The sequence below is a fragment of the Cyrtonyx montezumae genome, unplaced genomic scaffold (assembly GCF_038088225.1).
Source record: "Cyrtonyx montezumae isolate F1298 unplaced genomic scaffold, pur_monq_1.0 scaffold_11, whole genome shotgun sequence".
NCBI lineage: Eukaryota > Metazoa > Chordata > Aves > Galliformes > Odontophoridae > Cyrtonyx > Cyrtonyx montezumae.
Genome location: NW_027071837.1, coordinates 12,537,473 through 12,557,362, shown reverse-complemented (window position 1 = coordinate 12,557,362; position 19,890 = coordinate 12,537,473). Strand labels below are relative to the sequence as shown.

General features: G+C 47.0%; 1 protein-coding gene across 1 annotated transcript in view; it reads right to left on the bottom strand.

Moving 5' to 3' along the window:
- Window positions 1–5,934, bottom strand: part of TRPC5 (transient receptor potential cation channel subfamily C member 5) — an 86,343-nt gene extending 80,409 nt beyond the window's left edge. Inside the window, exon 1 of the mRNA XM_065729791.1 lies at window positions 5,907–5,934. The gene's annotated coding sequence lies outside the window, so the exon portion shown is untranslated. The remainder of the gene's footprint in view (window positions 1–5,906) is intronic.
- Between the last annotated feature and the right edge of the window lie 13,956 nt (window positions 5,935–19,890).

The window sequence follows — 19,890 nt, the reverse complement described above, 5'->3', positions numbered from 1 at the left end:
TGTCTTGGTGGCATGAATCCCAGCCTTTCCTTTTCTTTCCCCAACCCTCTGATGAGTGATTTAACTACCAGGGTCTTGGCTTCTCTACATGTTCAAGTTTATGCAGATAATTACGTATTTTCCAGGCTTGGTGTCAATTATGTTTGCAGGCTGAAGAAGAATGACATTTTTTGAATCTGTGAGCTTTTTTGGAGGAAGAATTCCATTTTGTTCTGTTCAAAAGTCCATGCACACCTTTATCAACAAGAGAAGACAACTCAGGAAGATTTGCCAGCACACGTACTACCTGACCTTCTCTGCAGAGGTACAGTCAGTGCAAGTAAACTATTTTTGCTGGAGATGGGGCATAAAGCCTTGCACAGTGAGCTAGAAGACTTCTAAAACACCACTTCCTTTCATCTGTTGTAGCACCCTGCCTACGTTACTTTCAGCCAAGCTACCCTTCAACTTCTTTCTTTTGCAAAACTATTTCAGCCAACCAGGGGTTCAAGTGGCTTCTGTGGACAGCAATGTGTTTATTTTCGGGAGGGGTGCCTACCCTCACTAATTACATTTTGTGCCAATAGCTAATGTGATGGCTTGTTGACTGCTGATATTCATACCCATGTCTTTGACAGGCACGGCGCCCACTCACCAGCTGCTCAGCCTGCTTGATTAGGTTACAGACAGGGTGCAGGGAAAACTGCAGGAGCCAATATGGAAGTGAAGCCATTTTGTGTGCGGGCACGTGTGCATGCAAAACCACAACTTATCACTCCCAGTCACCATGCCTCCACATAACCTCAGAGGTGTGCATACGCACACACCAGCATCAATCCCTGTGCATGGTGAAGAAATAAGGAGAGCCGGAGAGATACCATTTCAAACTTGGCATGATTTCAAGATCAATAGAATCCCACAGACAAGTGTCAGAACATTTGCCCTAACACTCCATAAACACAGAGCTCCAGGCTTTCACTCTGCCATTCAACGAAGATGTACATTTGAAGGCGTACACTTATTTTAGACCTGGAGTCAGAGAAGTCTGAAGCTCTTTTCCCAGCCATGCAGCATTCCTCTGCTTCGAGTTCATCTTTGCCCCTACATGTACAGCTCCGAGGGAGCATCTGGTGCCTGTCAGGAACGTGGCTTTGCCATTTTTATCCCGTCGTGCATCCCACCGACAAGAGGGCATCAGGGGACTCACAGGAGCTGCTCTCCCTGCCAGAGAGCCAGGCAGATAACAGTCCTGTTCCTTCCTGCAGCCCTCCTGGAGCCACTGGACACAGCGAGCTTTCAAACCAGCCTCTAGGGACCTTTCCAAGAGGGAGACAGGTCTTTGCTTTCTTGACGAAGAAAGAAGGCACTGCAGGCAAAGCAGGCTTAATCAGACTTCTAGGATTCTTCAGAGTCTTAGTCTGAGAATCCCGATGGTCTCACACAGGAAAGAAAGATCTGGGTAAAGGATTTTCACTATAGCCTTAAATACACTGCAAGGACTTCACACCTTGTGTTCACACATTCTCTGTGCTATCCTGCCTTCTTCCTCATCTCCAGATCTGGCTTTACTTCCTTCACCAGTGTAATTTTTCCTCTACTGTTAAAAAAAAAAAAATCCCTCTCTTGCAGAAGATGCTTATCATCGAAACAGCCTTTTTGGCTGTGCCATGGGAACCTGCCCCACTGCCCCTTCCCCATTTATACAGTGAGCACATACCCACACCCAGTCTGATTTCCAAAGGGAACTGGGTGAAGTGTCAGTGATGAAGAGCTGGGAATCCTTATTTCTCTTGTTCCCAGTAGGAACAATTTTAGGACATTAGGGCACTTTTATAAACCTGGATGTCTCTCCACCTGGAAACTTTCAGCTGCTCTGGTACACAGTACAGATACGTCCATTAACTCCAGCTCCAGGCTACGTAAGAGATCAGCACCTCCATTTCATACAACAGTACAAAACAGACTGAACAGGACATAAAGACTGAATGAGAAAGTAGAATTATTTTATCCTCTTGTCCCAGACATAGCCCTGAGCCCCAGATTGCTTCCCACTCTCACACTACCTTGCCAGTAAGGCTTCATAAAACAAAATCCTCGCAGCACCCTACATTAATCCATTAATACCTGTGAGAACAAGCTGACATCTCTACTCCAGTTATCATTCTGGTACCAAAACGCCCAATAAACTCTGTTTCATGTTCTTCCCTCCTTTTTACCAAGAAGGAAGCAAACTGCTCTGTTTCAGCAGGCTATGTGTGTTGGCACAGAACAGAGGCACAGCTCAGACCCCGGCCCTGCCTTTCATCCCAGGACGCTGCCTCTCCAGCAGTGGGAAGCAGTGTATGCCTGCTGCTGTGGCAGCAGCCGTTCCTTCCTGCACTCCCCTGCACTGACAGTCCATATGCAGAGAGCCAGAGGTCACATCCAGACCACTGTGCTTCCAATCCACTCTGTTCTTTGTGAACTCATCTTTTTCAACCTACTTATGCTTTTGCTCTCCACAGCATCCTGTGCTAATGAGTGCTGAAATTTAATTAGCGGACATGATGGGAAACATATCTGATTGTATTCAGGTGTTTAAGTCAGTGTTTCCCAAACACTGGGTCAGGCTGCCAGCTAAGGATGCAAAAGGGATGCAGGGCACGTGAAAGGGGCCGGGAAATTGCCTTAGTTCTGACTGGAACATGTTCATTGTGTGTGAAAAAAGGGAGAGACTGAGAGGAGGGAGAAGGGAATCAGGGCAAAATAGCTTCCTGGCTTGGATCCAGAGACTGCGCCAAGAATAAATAATAATACATGTCCAACAATCTAACACAAACACCCATAATTCCTATTAGCAAGGATGTGATCCGAGATCTTTGTCAGTGCTACTGCCTGAAGTCTCTCACCATGGCCACTGCAGGGACCAATCCTGTGTAAAACCTGATGCACTCTAAAGAAAACAAACAAACAAACAAAATAGAGAAAGGAAGACTGAGGTCTACCAGCTAAACAGACACAAACAGAAACACACCTCATCTCTGCAGCTCCTTCCCTTCACAGCCATCATCCGACAGAGATGGCTACAGCCACACTTCTCTCTGAGGACTCCTCCTGGAGACAAGCCGTATCACAGCAGGAGCACAGGTAGAACAGGGGCATGCAACAACACAGCAGCTTCTCTTTAAGATGACGACAGAAGAGGCCAAAGCTGGAGGCAGGCAAGGCAGCAGGGAGGCAGAGCTCTGGGGCAAGGATCTTCGTGCAGCAGAAGGGACAAGCCCCAGCACTCATCTCAGCCCTGGATGCCAACACATTACTTGCTTCCCCAGGAGCATTAACCTAACTTACCCTGAAAACACACTGAAGCATAATAGCTCAGACAGCTGAACAGGATAAAATCCTGCCCCAGACTCACAGCTGCAGTCTTCACCCCCATACAGACAGCTCCATCTTCCTGTGCCTCTTCCCTGTGACACTGTCCTCCCCTGCACTGAGGCTGGGCACACAGAGGGGGATCTGACCAGCAAGAGACTCTGCTGCAGTGATTTGTGCCTGCTGGGCATCTCCCTTGGCGGGGAAAGCAAATGAGAATAGCTTTTGCCTTGCTCCAATTTTGTCCTAGGGACTCAACTAGCAAAAACAAAATCTACCGTCAATTTAAAGCCACAGATTTGCTCTGGTACTTCTTAATCTGAACAGTAAGGTGAATCTTGATCCTTCTGCAGTTGTTCATACTGATACCACATTATTAACCACAATTTCATGTCCAGAAACTTCTGGGAACCACTTGCTAGCTTGTAATTCTTCCCAAACTGGATGCTGTGGAGGCTACCAATCAGCAAGCAGCAGCATCCTCCCTCTCTAAGAGGGAATTACAGAATCATTAAGGTTGGAAAAGACCATTAAGATAATCTAGTCCAACTGAGAGGCAGTACTCTTGGTTACCACTCTTGCACAGGCCACCTGCGTGTGTCCAAAGGGAGACTTTGACACAAGCCCACTCACCTCTGTGCCACACAAGCAATCCAAACAGCTGGAAAACTCTGCTTTGCTGCAATACTTGCATTTAGGCGCTCATTCTCTACAGGTTCCTCTCATTGTCAAAGGTAAAAGACTGCTGCAGATCCAGTCCTGAGCTTCTGGTAGATGAATCCTGCTGAGCTTGGTGCTCCCTGCTGATCAAGTCACTATAACCACTTCATCCATGGGACTAGCTTTCCTCTGCTCTCTCACTTCACCCCTTCTCTTTCTCAAGCCAGAAATGATTTACATGTTTGTTTACTCTGAGCTATTCATTTGAGTCATTCAGCAACCCTCTTCCCACAATCACATTACAGCAAATTTTCAATTGGAATTGCTGCGAGAGGATATTACGCCGTGCTGAATACAAGAACAATGGACTGAACCATAGGCCTGATTCTGCTGCTGGGCTTCAGGAAGAACTCACCTTTGCTACAAACACTTAAGAAGCCAACAGCATCATAATCCTGTGTCGCTTTATGAAAAAGGAGAAACTCCAGGCAAAGAAATTACCCTCTATTTACACCAGCGTAACAATTAGTAGAATTTGGCTTGTCTTGTTCAAATTATATTACTGTGCTTGTAGGAGCAATCTTTCTGTATCAAACTAATTTAAGCCACCCTTGAGTAGTGATTATCAAGCTCTTCCATCTGTTGTACGAAAAAATTATTTGCACTCAGCTTTTGCAAATTCTCTCCTCTGAGGTATGTTTTAACTCCATCCCTCAAAAAACAGCGTAATCATATTACTAGCAGGACTCATAACTCAGCTGACAGTGCCTTGTCTGTTAAACCCACAGCATGAAAAGATCTCAGAATCAACAATCTCAGATTTTTAAGGTTGCTTGAAAATAAACCTTTGCAGAAAGCAAGCTAATAAAAGGATGGCGTGACCTGCGTTACCTCAAATGCAGAGGTCCTACAAAAACAGAAGGTGGTTTAAAAAAATACCAATGCCTTTTAAAAAGATACAAGCAGAACTGAGATTTCAATATGCTCAAATGAAAACAATGTAGCTCAAACTGTAAGAATATACGTTAATGTTCTAAATGTTTGCAAGACAAATCAAAGCTGATCAGAGGTCATTCTCAAACTCAAGTCCTTTTCCATTTAGTTTCTTTTCACAGACTAACAACACGTGGACCTTGGTCTTTAGTTTAAGTGCTAGAAACACACTGTGCAGTAGTCCCTGAGACACGGTTCTTTCTTAGGAAGACTTGCTCTTAGCAGATAACAAACTGATCCGTACTATATCTCAGAATGAAAGTACAGCCAAACACAACAGCAAAGCCACACCACAGAGCAGCGGACTCGCGCTGGGCGGATGTGATGCCATGCTCAGGGTGAGCTGCTCCATGCCTTCAGACAGCACTCACAGCTTAAGCAGTATGAGACTGAAGTGTTTCCTCAGCTGACAGTCACTGCCTAGCTACGTGGAGAGAAGCTTGGGGATCAATATTCACAGCTCGGACACAGGGTGACATGGTGACACTCAAAAGTGATAGATCAAAAACAAAAAAATGATACTAGATTTCTTTCCAGGGGATTAATACTTCAGAAAACAGCTTCTTCAGCCTGCTTTGGAGCTTCCTGAAAACACGTTTTCGATACGCTTCCTAAGGATACAGCTGTAACTTCTGAAAAGCATTTCTGAAACAGTAAGTATTACTGTAGCCATCTGCATTCACACAGTACCACCTGGCTGAAAAGCGTTTTTAAGGGCTCCTAAGCAGCTTCACAGCCCTGAGACGCAGCAGTACTCGATAAGCCACTATCTCACAGAACGCAAGCAACACCACAAAGACCAAGAGACCTGCCCATGGTCGGGCAGGATGGCAGCAGCAAATGGAAATAACCCTCAGGTTTTGTCACCTGGGAACCCGCACACGCCGCACCATCACGGCCCTACCATCCTTTCCCCGCACCTTTCCCTTCTGTTTTCCCTTTCTGCTCCGCGCACCGTATTGCATAAGCCTCCTTGCAGGGAGCTGCACCTCGCACAAAACTTGGGCTTCGTACCTCGCCAGCCGAGAGCCCCAATGTTTGCACAAAATCAGAGAAAAGTTAAGAGGAAGGGAGCAGGTGCACTGAAGTCCGCAGCCCCTCTCGCTCCTCCGACGCCGCAGCCAAACGCGAGGCTTCGCACGGGAGCACAGGGCGCGAGGGACCGACGGCAGACCGCTGTATTACCATATTCATGACCATGACTAACAAATCCGTCGTCAAAGCCACCGAAAACATCACGCAAGCAGAACGTTTTCACACCGAAGAGACCACCGGAGTCACAGCTCCGTAGTAAACAAACGAACTCAGGAGGAGTCCTGAGATCGGCGCCGACTTTTTCAGGCTGAGAAATCGGCTGACTACGAGCGGCGGGACGAGACGGACCGGGCACCGTCCCGCAGCGCAGCGGGGTTACCTCTGCGGGCTCCGGAGGCCGCAGCTCTGCCGGACGGCTGGCAGGGAGGGCAGAGGAGCGCTCCGTGAAGGGCCGTTCCGGCCGCGCGAGGCGGCAGAAGCGAAGCGGGGCCGCCGCCCCAGCAGGTGGCTTCCAGCGGGCGGAGCGCAGCGCTGACCGGCCGCGAGGTGCGCGCCCAGCCCGCCCAGCCCGCCCCGGGTGCCGCTCACCTCCGCTCCGCTCCGTCAGGCTCTACATGCCGGGGTGCCCGCGGGCCGGGGCCGCCGGGCCGCACCGCTCATTTGTAATCCGCTCCGCGCCGAACGCCGCGGGGGCGGGAGCCCCCATGCCGCCCCGCCCGCGCTCCGCCGCCCGCGCAGCCCAGCCGCTGTGCCCCAGCTCGGCCGGCTATGCCGCTGCTCGCGGCGCGGAGCCGCGGGGCCGCCGGCCGGCAGGACAGGGCGGGCGCGGCATCGCGCTCCTCGCCCCGGCGGCGGGGAGGAGGGGGACGCCGGGCAGAGCTCCCCGATGAGCCGGGCGGCCGCGGTGCCGCTTCTCACGGCCCCTCGGAGGCAGCCGGGCCGGAGCCGGAGCGGAGCGACGCGAAGACGCGCGCAGTGCCCTCGCACTCCGTGCCGGGCGCACGCCGCCCCTCGCGCGGATACGCCGCCCCTCACACTCGCGCGCCCACGCCCGCCCCTCGCACGCGCGCCCAGAGCGCGCCCCTCACGGCCGCCTCCGCCGGAGCCCCTGGCGGCCCGGCCCGGGGCACGAGATGGTGCGGGGCTGCGCGCCGGCCCGGCCCGGCAGCCGGACGTGCCCCTCTGGAATCGAGCCCGACCCCGCTGGCGACACCCCGGCCTGAAGGCCCAGTGTGAACGTTCCCGAGCTCGCGGTGCGCACCTCCTCGGCGCTTCCCGGGCGTTTTGACACATGAGAGTCAAAACCTATCGGACAGTGCGCTGCTCATTGACTGGCAGAGTCTAGTGAATGCCGGACAAGCTTTCCTGGCGTGCTGGCATCCTCTGCTGCTACCCATCATGGATCCCCTCTGGCTCCATCACAGCAGAGCCCGCCGTTTGTCCTCTCTGGATTTGTTTGGCTTGTTTGTCCTCTGCATGCACCACAACAACACATCTTTCTTATCTCTGTGCTTGAAACTAAGGCTTGATGCTCAGGGAGTTTGTAACCTGCCTCACGGCCACCTCAGACCAACGTCCCTCCCCCTCCGGTGATCACAGTTGTTGCCGTGCTCCCCTAGGCTTTGCCATGCTAGTATTAAAAGATTGAATAATGCACGGTAACACTCAACTTGCTGCACTTTTTCAGAAGATAGCACTTTGCCAGCATCAGCCTTTGTGGCAGAGGTGCCCACCCGTAATGCTGGTGCTGAGCCCCGACCCTGCCCAGCCACCATGCCAGCAGCACACAGGCCACATCAGCAAGGGCATCAGCACAACGCTGCTTCCCCAGCAAAGCAGTTTCAGCACCAATTCAATATTTCATCACGGCACATGTTTAAGAGCCCTTCATGTCCTCTGAGGTACCAAGTAGCGCTAAGTAAATGATTCAGAGCAAATCATTTATTCAAAACTTCAGCCTACATTTTCTGTCAGTCCAAGAACACAAAATGATTTTCTTCCTGCTTGGGTTCAGTCAGCCTGCGCTTCAGAACTTGCTTTTAAATCCCAGACAAAAGACTCAGGTTGCTGTGTGGTGACAGTCAGGGCTTCTCAAGCAATACCTTCTCATTTGTTGAATTCATTTCCTTTTGTCTTCAGGACTATTTTCTCTCTTGCATCTCAGAGCAGCCCCAGGTCCTGCCCAGCCAGGGGGGGGCCCATTGCAAGGGGAGCAGTGCCTGGAGGAAGGTGTGTGTGTGATGCAAAGAGGGCGATGCTGCTGGGTATGAGCAGGAGCTGCTGGAGCTTGGTGTGCTGCAGACACACACAGTCCAAAGCAGTGGCAAGCAGGGCAAGGATGAGCCAGTGTGGTGACAGAGGGCAGCTTTGCTCAAAATAGCGGTGCAAACACCCCTCAAAATCCCAGTGTCCAGCTGCTTGGGAGCTTTGTTAGTTTTTTTGTGCCTATCAGGCAGTGTGTTCATTGGCAGAGCTTTCTCCAGCAGCATTTGGGGAGTGTATTGTAAATAAATGTGTATGATTAAAAAGCAGTGTGATTTCCAACCAAATTTTTGTCTTTCAAAAGCTGTCCAGTGCTAGTAATCTCTAGACCGAGGCCAAGGAAAGTGGTTGAGAATATTTTCTATTTCTCTACCATAAAGTGAAACAGGACAGTGGCTGAGCTCTCAAAACAGAAGGGAACAATTATTCTTAGAAAAAGCGCCTCTGGAAAATGCCTTTTATCTCACTGGAAAAGAAAGCCTCTTCCTTCATCGTGCAGAAAGGGGGATTTTACATATTTTAATTAGATCAGTTGAAAGGTTGGGAAAAAGAGAATCCACTTTGCTGTACAAGCTCTTTAGTGAGGAAAAGTTCTCAGAGTTCAGGAACCTGGAGGGAGCTTTAGCTCCACAGCTAAAAATAATTTGTCCCTTAAGAAAATGCCATGGATTTTTTCTTTATTTATTCTTTTATATATATATGTATATGCCTTAGATAACTTCAGGTCTTCAGAACACAGAAATTAAACTGGGAAAATGGAAATCCTTTTAACTTTCTGCACTTCAAAATCTTTTCTGCTGTTAACTGGGAATCAGGCAATCCCGGCGGGGCTGCCGTTTTATTCGTGTTTGGAGGAAGTGGTGCAGCGTGATGAAATACAGCTTGACAAGACGTTTGGGGCTACAGCTGGTGATACAGATGTGAGCTGCCTTCTCTTCACTAGTTTTAGTTTTTCTCTCTATGATCTTTGTTATTATTATTAATATTTTGGGTCTCATCCTTTTCACTCCAGCGAATGTATGCCGTGCAAGAACCCCAGGGCGGATGCTTTGCTGGTGTGCAGTCAGGACAGCTTGGTTGATTTGAGCAGCAGAGCACAGTCACAGCAGGGGAAGATCAGGCCCCAGGACGTACACCTGCTGCTCCCACCAAACTGGATAGAAATGCCAGTTTACATCCTGTTGCTGCAGTGCTGCTTTTATCCTGCTGTGGATGTGTTACTTTTTTTATATACTCGTAAAACTCATGGTCCTTTTTTCCCTAATACATTTTTATATACTTTGTGTGTTTTAAATGTAACAATATTTTGCATGTGGATTTTCTGTTTGCACACAGACGCGCTACGCTCTGTTTAGCTGCTCCCATCAGGACTGTTTGCTGGCAGTGCTAACACTAAGCTGTACAGCTGGCAAAATGACCAAATTTACCCCTTAGAAAGCCATCGTTTCTATTTTAACTTGTTCTCCAGTCGTTCAGCACAAGCCATGCTGGCTTTGATCCTGTTACACTCATCCCCGTGCATCGTCCCCGTGCACTGCTGCGTGAGCGCTGCTTGCTGCAGGAGCCAACAGATGAGTGCGAGCCACAGACACACCGCTGATCACAGATCGCTGCTCTTTAGTTTTGTTTGCTCCTTGTGTGCATGTGCCTGTCGTTCACTGCAGCCACAGGGTGCAGAGTGTTTGCTGAGCTCTGCTCCTGCTTGCCATGCACACACAGCTGTGTGGGGCACACCAGAACCTCTTTGATGTTAGCCTTTAGGTTGAGTGCTTGGGAAATTCTGCCTTAATCCTCTCTTGCTGTGACCTGGATAACTGTTTGAATCTGCTTTTTTCTCTTAGTATATAATTCTTAATTCTTTAAAAAGAAAGTTTTAAAAATAAATGGTTACTTCTAAACTAGTCACAGTTTACTTTGGATTAAGAGGCTGGAACTATTTTACATTCCTTCGCTGTCTTGCATTATAATTGTTACGTTTTGTCCTTGGCTTACAAGCTTCCTTTCTCCAGCCACCCTGAACAACACTGCATTTCAAGAAAGCCACCAAATCTCTAGATAGAATTGGAAAACAATTGGCAGTCATTTTTTTCATCCTATGCCAGCTGGGCAAAAGACAGCACTGACAAAAGCCTGCTTGAGAGGAAGGTTTGCTGGTGGCTTGGTCTGCAGCACCTGTCCCCAGCACCACGCTCCTCATTTACAGCCTCAGGGCGAACCCTAAGAGGGACCCCAAAGGCAAGAAAGAAGACAGGATCTAGGGTAAAATGTGAAGCTGGAAGGTAACCACATCTCTACTGGGCACTTTGTGCCCAGTGCTTTAAAAACAGAAAGGCCATTTGCAAAATCCATGCTTGGCTCCAGTTCAGTTGCTCTGCAGGTCACAGCAGAGAGATTTTGATGGGGATCAGATACGGGTGGTGGCTGCCAGCTGATGTGGATTTAAGGGTTCAACCAGCTCACTTCTTCCCAGGCAATATCTCAAAATGCTGCTGAACCACATAGCTGGATACTGTGCCTGTTCCTATATGCATCAGTCTCCAGGGAGCCACCAGCAAATTGACGCAGCTTATCGTTGCCCGTGTTAATTAGGAATTGCATACTGGGGACATCAAATCCAGTGCCCTATTCTGATCTGGGCTCTGTTCAAGCTGAGTTAGAGAAAAAGGCAAGTGGAATAAACAGCCTGGAGAGGAGGCATCCTCCAGACTGCTGGCATTTGGTTTCTGTGCTGAAGCATGAGGGATTATATTCCTCAGAAAAATATAGACCGCTTCTATCTGATGCAGTGGAGGAAACGCTCACCTTACAGAGAAATCTTGCCATGTGCCACCATCAGTGCTACCTATCTACAACATGTCACAGACTAATTATGGACAGTTGCTTTCTGTGCCTGCGTTTGTCTGCTTTAAAGTCAGTGTCTTGCAGTTTTGATCATTGTGTTCTTTGGTTTTGAGTTCTGTTAAACCAAAGGATCAGGAAAACCTGTGAACACAGAACATGCAGTATGTGGCTCCTGAACCGCTAGCCCTCTTCCTGTGTCTGGGCCTGTGTGCTCCCTCCCCATACTGAATCACCCTCACCTTTTCCTTCTTCCCTCCAGCAAGAACATGAATTTTAATTCAGGACACTTTCTTCCCAGCTCTTCAAACCTTCAGCCTCTTGAGCTGAAGCAGGATGGTGATGGCCCAGGACCCACCAGCAAGTCTGATGCTGTACCCTTGGGCTTGGCCACCCACAGCCACACTGATTTCATGTACATGCAGGTTTAACCTAAACAAAATATTGATTTCAGTGGAGTTTCTCAAGATGAACATTTATGTAACAAAATTGCTTCTGCTACAAATACTCAATTTCTCTTCTCTGCTCAATGGAAGTAGGGTTCTTCAGATGGGAGTAATTTTGTTCTGCTGCTAAAACTGACTGCACGGGGGACAGTACAAGAGAGCAGAAAGTATACAGTAGGACTGAATTTGCCAAATAAGAAAAATCCTGATTTTGCATAGTTCAGGCTACAGATTATTATTTGGGAACAGGAACCTCACGTTTTTCTATTGCAAACTTTTACAAAAGGGATCTGTCATGTCATCTTTCCATATTTTATGTGGTTATTTACGAATTCAGAGATGGAGCCACAGTGGAAAGGTAATAAACTGATTATCTCTTATGACAATTCTATCACAAAATCGCCAGTGTCATGGGATTTAGTCGGATGCCAAGGACAAAAGGAACAGCTTGTTTCATGTATTGGCTTCTAGCTGCAATTTCAAGCTATGACATCAAAACAGATCTTTGAGAAGGAGATGTTAAAATAAATTCCTTTGCTTGTGCAAAGCCTACCCTGCCTTCCCCTTAGCATTTCTACCCATTATCTTTTACTACTTTCTTTTCTTTTTATGGCCCCATTTTTATTTACAGTACAGCTCTTAATTTAGTAGTGCTGACACAGTTACATTATCAGTAATAGCTTAATTACCATATATTCATGACTACAGTGGTTAGGGATAGTAGCTAGGAACATGACAGATTCATTTGCATTATTGTCATTAGCATGCTGCACAAATGAGTTTTTGTTTGTGAAGTAAGTGTTTAATGGAGTTATATTGCTTCCACAAGAACTCAAGACTGGAGAACTGCAGGCTGCTGCTGCTGTGATGGTCTGAAACTTGTGCAAACTGCACTGTGATCAGGCTGACAGATGGTATGCAATGCCTTTTTCCAACTCAGCAGAAATGGGAAAAATATAATAAAGAGACTACAGAGATCAGAGTCTTTATCAATGGGACTTGAAATCTAGCGTACCATATGCTTAGTATAAAAAGAAACATTTATCTGAAAAAATTAAAGCAGGGCTTAGAGAGAATTTATCTGCTATTCTCTGCAGAACTTGTGGATAGGTTTTAATCCGTAGTTTTGAGCATAAGCTTAATTGCAATGAGTAATAACTGGGTGCTCTGACATCTTCTGCCAAAGTAGGGAGCCCTTCCTCGCTGCTCTCGGCACAAACCTCACTCTGCACAAAGGCAGTTTTGCCAGTGGGAAATGCGCTGGCATCAGTCGCTGTCCCCCCTCCCTCCCCGTGCAGCTGACAGTGGCAGGGCTAACCCGGGCTGTCTCAGAAAGCAGCGGCTTTCTGACCCTCAGCAGGAATCCAGAGGTGCACCTTCCAGCATTCCCACATCAGCACTGCTGTTTCTGCAAGGATTATTATCACTGCTTTTTATTAAATGTTCATTGATGGCAACAGATGAGGTGTTAAAAAGCCTTGGATTTTACATATTCACTCAGTACTTGAGATGTAGGTTTCCAGATTCTGCCACCAAACAAATTCCTTTCAGGCATTACGCAGAGCTCTCCGTCATTCCTTGTAAAACGCTGATCGCTAATCCAGATGTATTTGCAATGCTGTACCATTGTTTGCTGCTCATCTTTCACCTGTGTGCATGTGTTTGATTCAGAAAGACAGAACTGCAGAGCTTGATTCGCCAGGCTGGGCGTGTGCCTGACCCTCAGCACACGGGAGGTCTCTTGTGGTTATCTCACTTGCATGGAAGCGTGTTCCCTAAGCTAGATCAGAATTAGGGTCTGTGGTAACAGCGAAACCAAAATGGTGCTTCCCCTGTAAAGATGAACCTTCTATTTACTCAGTCGTGGGATGAGTGGTTCAGATGACTAATGACACAGAAAGCAGTGTAACCCAGCATTGATTCTGCTCCCACCGGGGCTAGAGGGAGATTTGCCAGCCTGATTTCTGCACTTGCAATATACAAAACCACCGATTTTAACATTACAGAATCATAGGATCACCAAGGTTGGAAAAGACCTCTAAGATCACCTGGTCCAATTGTCTACCTACCACCGATACTTCTCCACAAACCTTAGTTAAATCTTAATACAAAATCTGAATGTTTCTTGAACACTTCCTGGGATGGTAACTCAACCACTTCCCCAGGCATCCCAGTCCAGAGCATTACCACTCATTTGGAAAAGAAATTTTTCCTAATATCCAACCTCAACCTCCCTTGGTGCAACTTGGGACCATTCCCTCCAGTCCCATTGTTAGTTATGTGGGAAAAGAGGCCAACCCCCACGACACCACAGCCTCCTTTCAGGGACTTGTAGAGAGCTATAATATAGCCTCTTCTCCAGGCTGAACAATCCCAGCTCCCTCAGCCACTCCCCATAAGATTGCTGCCCCAGTCCCCTCACCAGCTTCACTGCCCTTCCAGAAACACAATCCTGGGCCCCAATGTCTTCCTTGGAGTGAGGGGCCCAGAACTGAGCAGAGTACTCGAGGTGCAGCCTCACCAGAACTGAGTACAGGGGGATGGATGATCATCTCTCACTGCTCCTGCTGGCTATGCTATTTCCTATGCAAGCCTGCTTTCTCTTTCCCTACCTGTTAACCAGTTCCTTGGGAGCCTGAACAAGAGCTCCTTTCAACCACGCTTACCTGAGAAAACAGCAATTTGTTTGAAATAGGTAGAAAGGCAATTCAACTTGTTTCTATTCTCTCCTGACACTCCAGAATGAGATAAGAGAAAAGAAGAGATACGTTCAGTTTTCTTTTTCATCCAGATGAGACTGCTGAGGCAGCAAGGCTATTAAAAATAAAACTGCACCTGGCTGAGGCTTAGGAAAGCTTCATCACAGAGAATAAGTATAAAAACACCTACAGTATGGCTTATGTGGAAAAACACTCTGAGGCAAGACAGGCTTAGTAAAGACCGGGCTCATCCTGCGATTGGAAACTGAAATACTGTGGGTGGGATTCCTCAAAGGCTTCCAGCTCTCCAAGTCACTATTTACAAGAGAGCCATGCAGTCACATCTTGTGGCCACAGCATAATTCTGAAAGTATGAGTGCCTTATCAGAGCAGTTTAACTCCTTGTGCTCTCTGTCTTCAACGAATGGCCTCAACACTTTGGGACCAGAGATCCAGTGGTTGTTTTTTTGCCATTTTAGGCGCATAAAAGTCATGTTCAGTACAACTGGCCACCTGTTGATAAAGCCTTGAGTGAGAAGGTGGCAGTAACCATGCTAAGTCACACTGAAGATCTGGCTAGCTGGCAGGAGAGTTTCTAAAAGGGACATACAGAAGGTAACACTTCCTAGGAAATGCTCCCAAACTTTCTCAGCTTGCAGCCCTGGGGCTTTCCTGTCCACAGATGCTGACTTTCTACTTGAGCCACATCAGTGATCTTTTTTTCTCTAAGTTATCCTACTTTCTTTTGAACTTTGTAATCTCCTGGCACCCACAGCACCTCTAGCAAGGTATTCCATTGCTAATTTACACATTCTCAGAAAAAAAGAAAGGAACACAAGAGAAAACCAACCTTGCTTTGAACTGACCATCTACTTGCTGTCCATTCCTGATCCATTGGTTGACAGCTCCATAGGAAATCCTATAGCCCTGGTTCTTCACGGACTCAGGATGTGCCAGCAGGACACAGCTGGCAGGGTTACAGAAGTGTTTGAGTGGAATAAGACTTCTGTGTTCCCAGGCAGCATAAACAAGTATATTACTCAGCAGTATATTCATGCTATAAATAACACTTTTTTCACATTAATTTATCCTTATTTACCACAGCAGATAACAGAACTCTGGGCTTAGATTCATGCAGCAATAAAGAAAAAGAAAGAAATTTCTACCAGATTATAAAGATCTGTCATGTTGTCACTATGTTTATTTTCTCTATCTGTTTCTCTCCTTTCTGTGCATTGCTTTATGCTCTGCAGGGCCCTCTGGGAAGGAAAACCGGGTATTGTTTTGAAAAATGTAAGTTTTTTTTTATTAAAGGATACAAAATTAATTTGTTCAACAGAGCCTAGAAGCATATTATTTGACAACTGTACTACACTGTGCGAACAGAGCACACATGGCCAAATTTATCATGTTGCTTACCAGATCCTGATCTTTTGCTCCTTGGACTGTGGAGTCTCTTTTGCAATTAGAGAACACGGGTTTGGCAGCACACATGTAACTGCAAGTTGATGTTTTTTCACTTGCTCACACAAGGATAAAGCAAGGATGTAGCTACAGCTCTCAGTGAACAAGGAAGAGCTGGAGTGCAACAGTGTCCATGCGGGTACAAGACCAGAGCTGGAGGCTGAGCCACCAGTACCAGTAAACTCACATCTGAGCTTAATAGCAGGCAAAGCAGAAGAGCATTTGCTCCTTGGGGTATTTGTACACCAGAAAACGGGGGGCAGATATGCGTGCAGTTATGCTGCCCTGGGAAAGTGTCTGCATGGCACGGTCCCCTGTGGACACATCTCCATTGATCCTAGCTGCACCACAATGCACAGCAGTTACTCGTTGCACTGCTGTTTCTCGTTTTTGCTCTGTGTTTTTGAGTGTGACAAGGAAAAGCCCAAAATTACTCATATAGGCAGAAATGTCACTATGGAAACGAGGAGACGGTGTAGTATACTTTGGCCACTATTGTCACACAAGCTCCAGTAGTCCAGGAGATGGTGTGACCCTGCATGTCTGCAGCAGAGCTCTGCAAGGAGCAGATCCACTGAGCAGACCACAGGGCGTAGAGGTCAGCCAAAACAAACAGCCTCAGGTGTCTGTGTTAGGAAAATCAAATCTTTGCGGCCTCTAAAATACATGTGCAGGTTGCTCCAAAAGTAATGCCTCTTATTTATTTCCATGGAAGCTACAAGAGCTACAAAGAGCACAATAGCACTATTTGATAGAGGAAATTCTCAGCTATTGAAATACTATTTTTCAACATAGTCACCACCATTAGCTATGTATTTTTGCCAGAGATGAACAAGAACCTGCATGCCAAACCAACACGACAGCACCTTCAGCCTCACTTTGTTTCAATAGGTCCTGACAAACTTGCATGCTGTGTTCATTCTGTACCTGTCCTGTGGGACCCACCTGGATGAGATGAGACCTGTGCAAGCTGGATCTTTGTAGAGCAAAGGCACATATTCTGTCTGTCACAGCCTTTCTGAAGGATCAGATGTGTGTTGTTCAGATAGTGCGTATTTAGAAATTGCATTCTGTTCAGTTGCACACAGTAGCTAGAGTGTTTTCTGCAGTCCCAGGTGGTCTGAGGTCCTAGGCTTAAGATGGAGAGCACACAGATCTATCCATAGTACTGGCAGTGATACATCAGCTGGACTCACAGCCCCAGCAATCACTTCTCATGTGTGCAGCACAACTAGTTCCACCAACCACGTGAAAATAACGTTATAAAAAACAGCTGCACAGGGAGCAGTTGAAATCCTGCTGCTGGTGAACCTCAGGGAGAGTCCACCTCCCCACCTCCCTTCTCCCCAACACTTATTTCCCTCCATTTGCCTCAATCTGTGCAGAGAGATTTCATAAAGCTGCTGCTGTATCCATTTTCTCTGCAGATGCACTCTCTGTGGGGTCTGACTGCAGTCACTTGACTGAAAGATGAGCATGAGGAACAACACAGCGATGAGACTCTGCAGCATAGCACCCGCCTTTCCTAGCAGCCCAGACTCATACTTCATGTGGTACAAAACCAGTTTAAGTTGAAAACACAATTGGAGGCATCCAGGGTTTCAAATACCTCCCAGACACCTCTGTGCAGGGGAGAAGCTCAGCACTGTGCCCAAGTGGGGGACAGTGTGCTGATCTCCCCAAACACTGGCTGGGAATAGCCCCTCCAGGATCGTTTGGAAAAATCTGGGTACACAGGAGACATGCACAGGGATCCCACCAGGTCCCAGGCACCTGCAGCTTCAGCCAATTAGCCCACAGCAGACAAAGTAATTAGTCTGGTTGGCTTTTTGTTGTTGTGTTTGGGTTTGTTTTTTTTTTTTTTTGTTGTTGTTGTTGTTGCTGTGTTTTTGTTCTTTTCTGGAGCTAATTCCATGGAATAAGTGGAAGACAGTTTTAACCATCCGTATCTGGTGCAGAACCAACCTCCTGTCTCCCAGAACCCTAAAAGCATTTGCTGATCTTTGGACCTCTGCATGGAGCAGGACAAGGTTGCTGCTTGAGGACCATCTTCAGTAATGGCAAGAGTTGCCAGGGAGAGGTCCATGGGAGGAAATTGGCCTTAATCCTCATGCAGCATGGAATCTGCTGCAGCACAAAAATTGCTCCAGTGCTGTCAATCCATTATGCTTGAACAGCAAGAAAAATGCTGTTCTCTTTTTCAAAGCCTGAAAGTAGCTGCAAAGACTTCTGTCCCAAAGTAAATTTAACACTTAGAGGCAGTTTATTTCACTCATCCACTACACCCAATTCTTTAGTGTGTCTTCCATCTCTTAGATGATATTTTCCAGGGAGCTCTGACCAAATGAAAGGCATGATTTCCTCATAGCAGTAGATTAGCTATTGAAGATAAGTATCCGATTCATTTGAACTTCCAGATTTGCTTTTTATTCAGCACTTCTCACCCTTTCATCTGTGGTCACTGCAGCACTTCCAGCCTGGGGTGAGCAGGTTGCAGTGAGGGCTGTGAACAGCAGCACATAGGAACCTGCCAGGCTGGCCAGTGTTTGGAGGGACAAGCATTGTGTTGAGCTCCCCTAGTAAATTGTAGTTATAGTATGTTCCCCCAGAGCTAAAGATGAAATAATTTCCTGTATATAATACAATTTGTGCTGGAGGAAGTTGTCTGCATCATTAGTTGTACTGAACGTGCATTCATTTTCCTGCACTGTGCTTTACTTTCATGTATTATGTCTCAGAAAGATTCCCCAATTTCCAAATTGAGGATTCAAACTGAGGATTTCCAAATCAGTGAAATTAAAGACTGAATCAAGAACAAATTAATTCTGGTCACTAATTGCAGCACTCCCATTTTGGGGTCCTGAACAGCAGTGGGAAGCAGCAGTCGCTCTGCCCTAGTGCGGCTATTTCAGCCAGGGGACAGCTCAGCATTTGCTTCCAGTGCTGCATGCTGTCCCTGGTGCCTCAATGAACACATCCAGCGTTTGCTGACAAGTGGTCCCTGTCCTGGAATAAACCTGGGCAAGCCACAGGGTCCTGCAGAGCCCTGCCAAAGCATTTATCTTCTCTGTGTTGGTCCTGCTGCAGAGCCACTTAAATTGAGCCAAAAATGTGCTGGTGAATAATCTCCCAGTATGGAATTTTCCTGATCTCAAACCAGGTGGAAGGCTTCTGTGCAGTTCAGGTGCTGATGAAGGAGAAAAAAAATCTGTATGCTGCCCACAAAGAAGTGTTGTCTCATACCCACACATCATGTTCTCTCTGTATTTCCAAGGTGCAGCTCCTCTACAAAGGATGCATGCTTGTGAGCTTATGGGCTGTCAGAAGGGGAGGTGAAGCTTACAGCGTCCAGAGGCCTGGCTCAGGACCTGGTAGCAGCATGCTTCTCTGTCTGATGGGTCTGATGTGCAGTTTGCTGTAAAAAAAGAGGCTCTGTAAAAGAAAAATGATGTAATTATGTGTTTCTGGCTTCTTACCTCCCTCTGCTTGGAGACTGCTGACCTCCATGTACAGAAATCAGGACACCTCCCTCTAAGAGCTCTATAGGGTCTTCAGCTGTCTGTGGCAAGAAAAAAAAACACAGCCAATTCTGATGTCAGAACACTGCATGCACATGCATGTATAAATATATATATATATATATAGACACTAATATGTGTACATATCTAGGTATACATTCTTAGGTCTATTTTCATGTAGAGACTAAACACTGTGGCAGAGCTGTATGCTTGTGATGTCCTTACAGTCTCAATATTGTGTAGAGAACAAGAGCTGAAACAGGAAAGGAAACAGGTTTTTTGCTCCAAGCAGATAGCTACAGCTCTTGACATATATTTAACTGGGAAAAGGCAGAATGATATTAAGGGAATAATAACACAGAAAAGCAAAAGCCCATTTTTCAAATTAATTAAACTCGTGTACAGTCCAGCTTCTTGGTAGACGTCCTTTGAAGTGCATAGAACTATTACTCTTGCTCAAAAGCTGAATATAAAGCACATCCTTTATCTGTACTCTCCCAGCCCACCTGCTCTAGATGATCCCAGCTGCACCCCAAGGAATTGCAATGAAACAGTACAAGGAAGAAAAGGTGGAGAAAGGAGTTGGCTCCACAGTCTCATGACCAAGGATATCTGGGTGCAGTGCAAGAGCCAAACACGGGG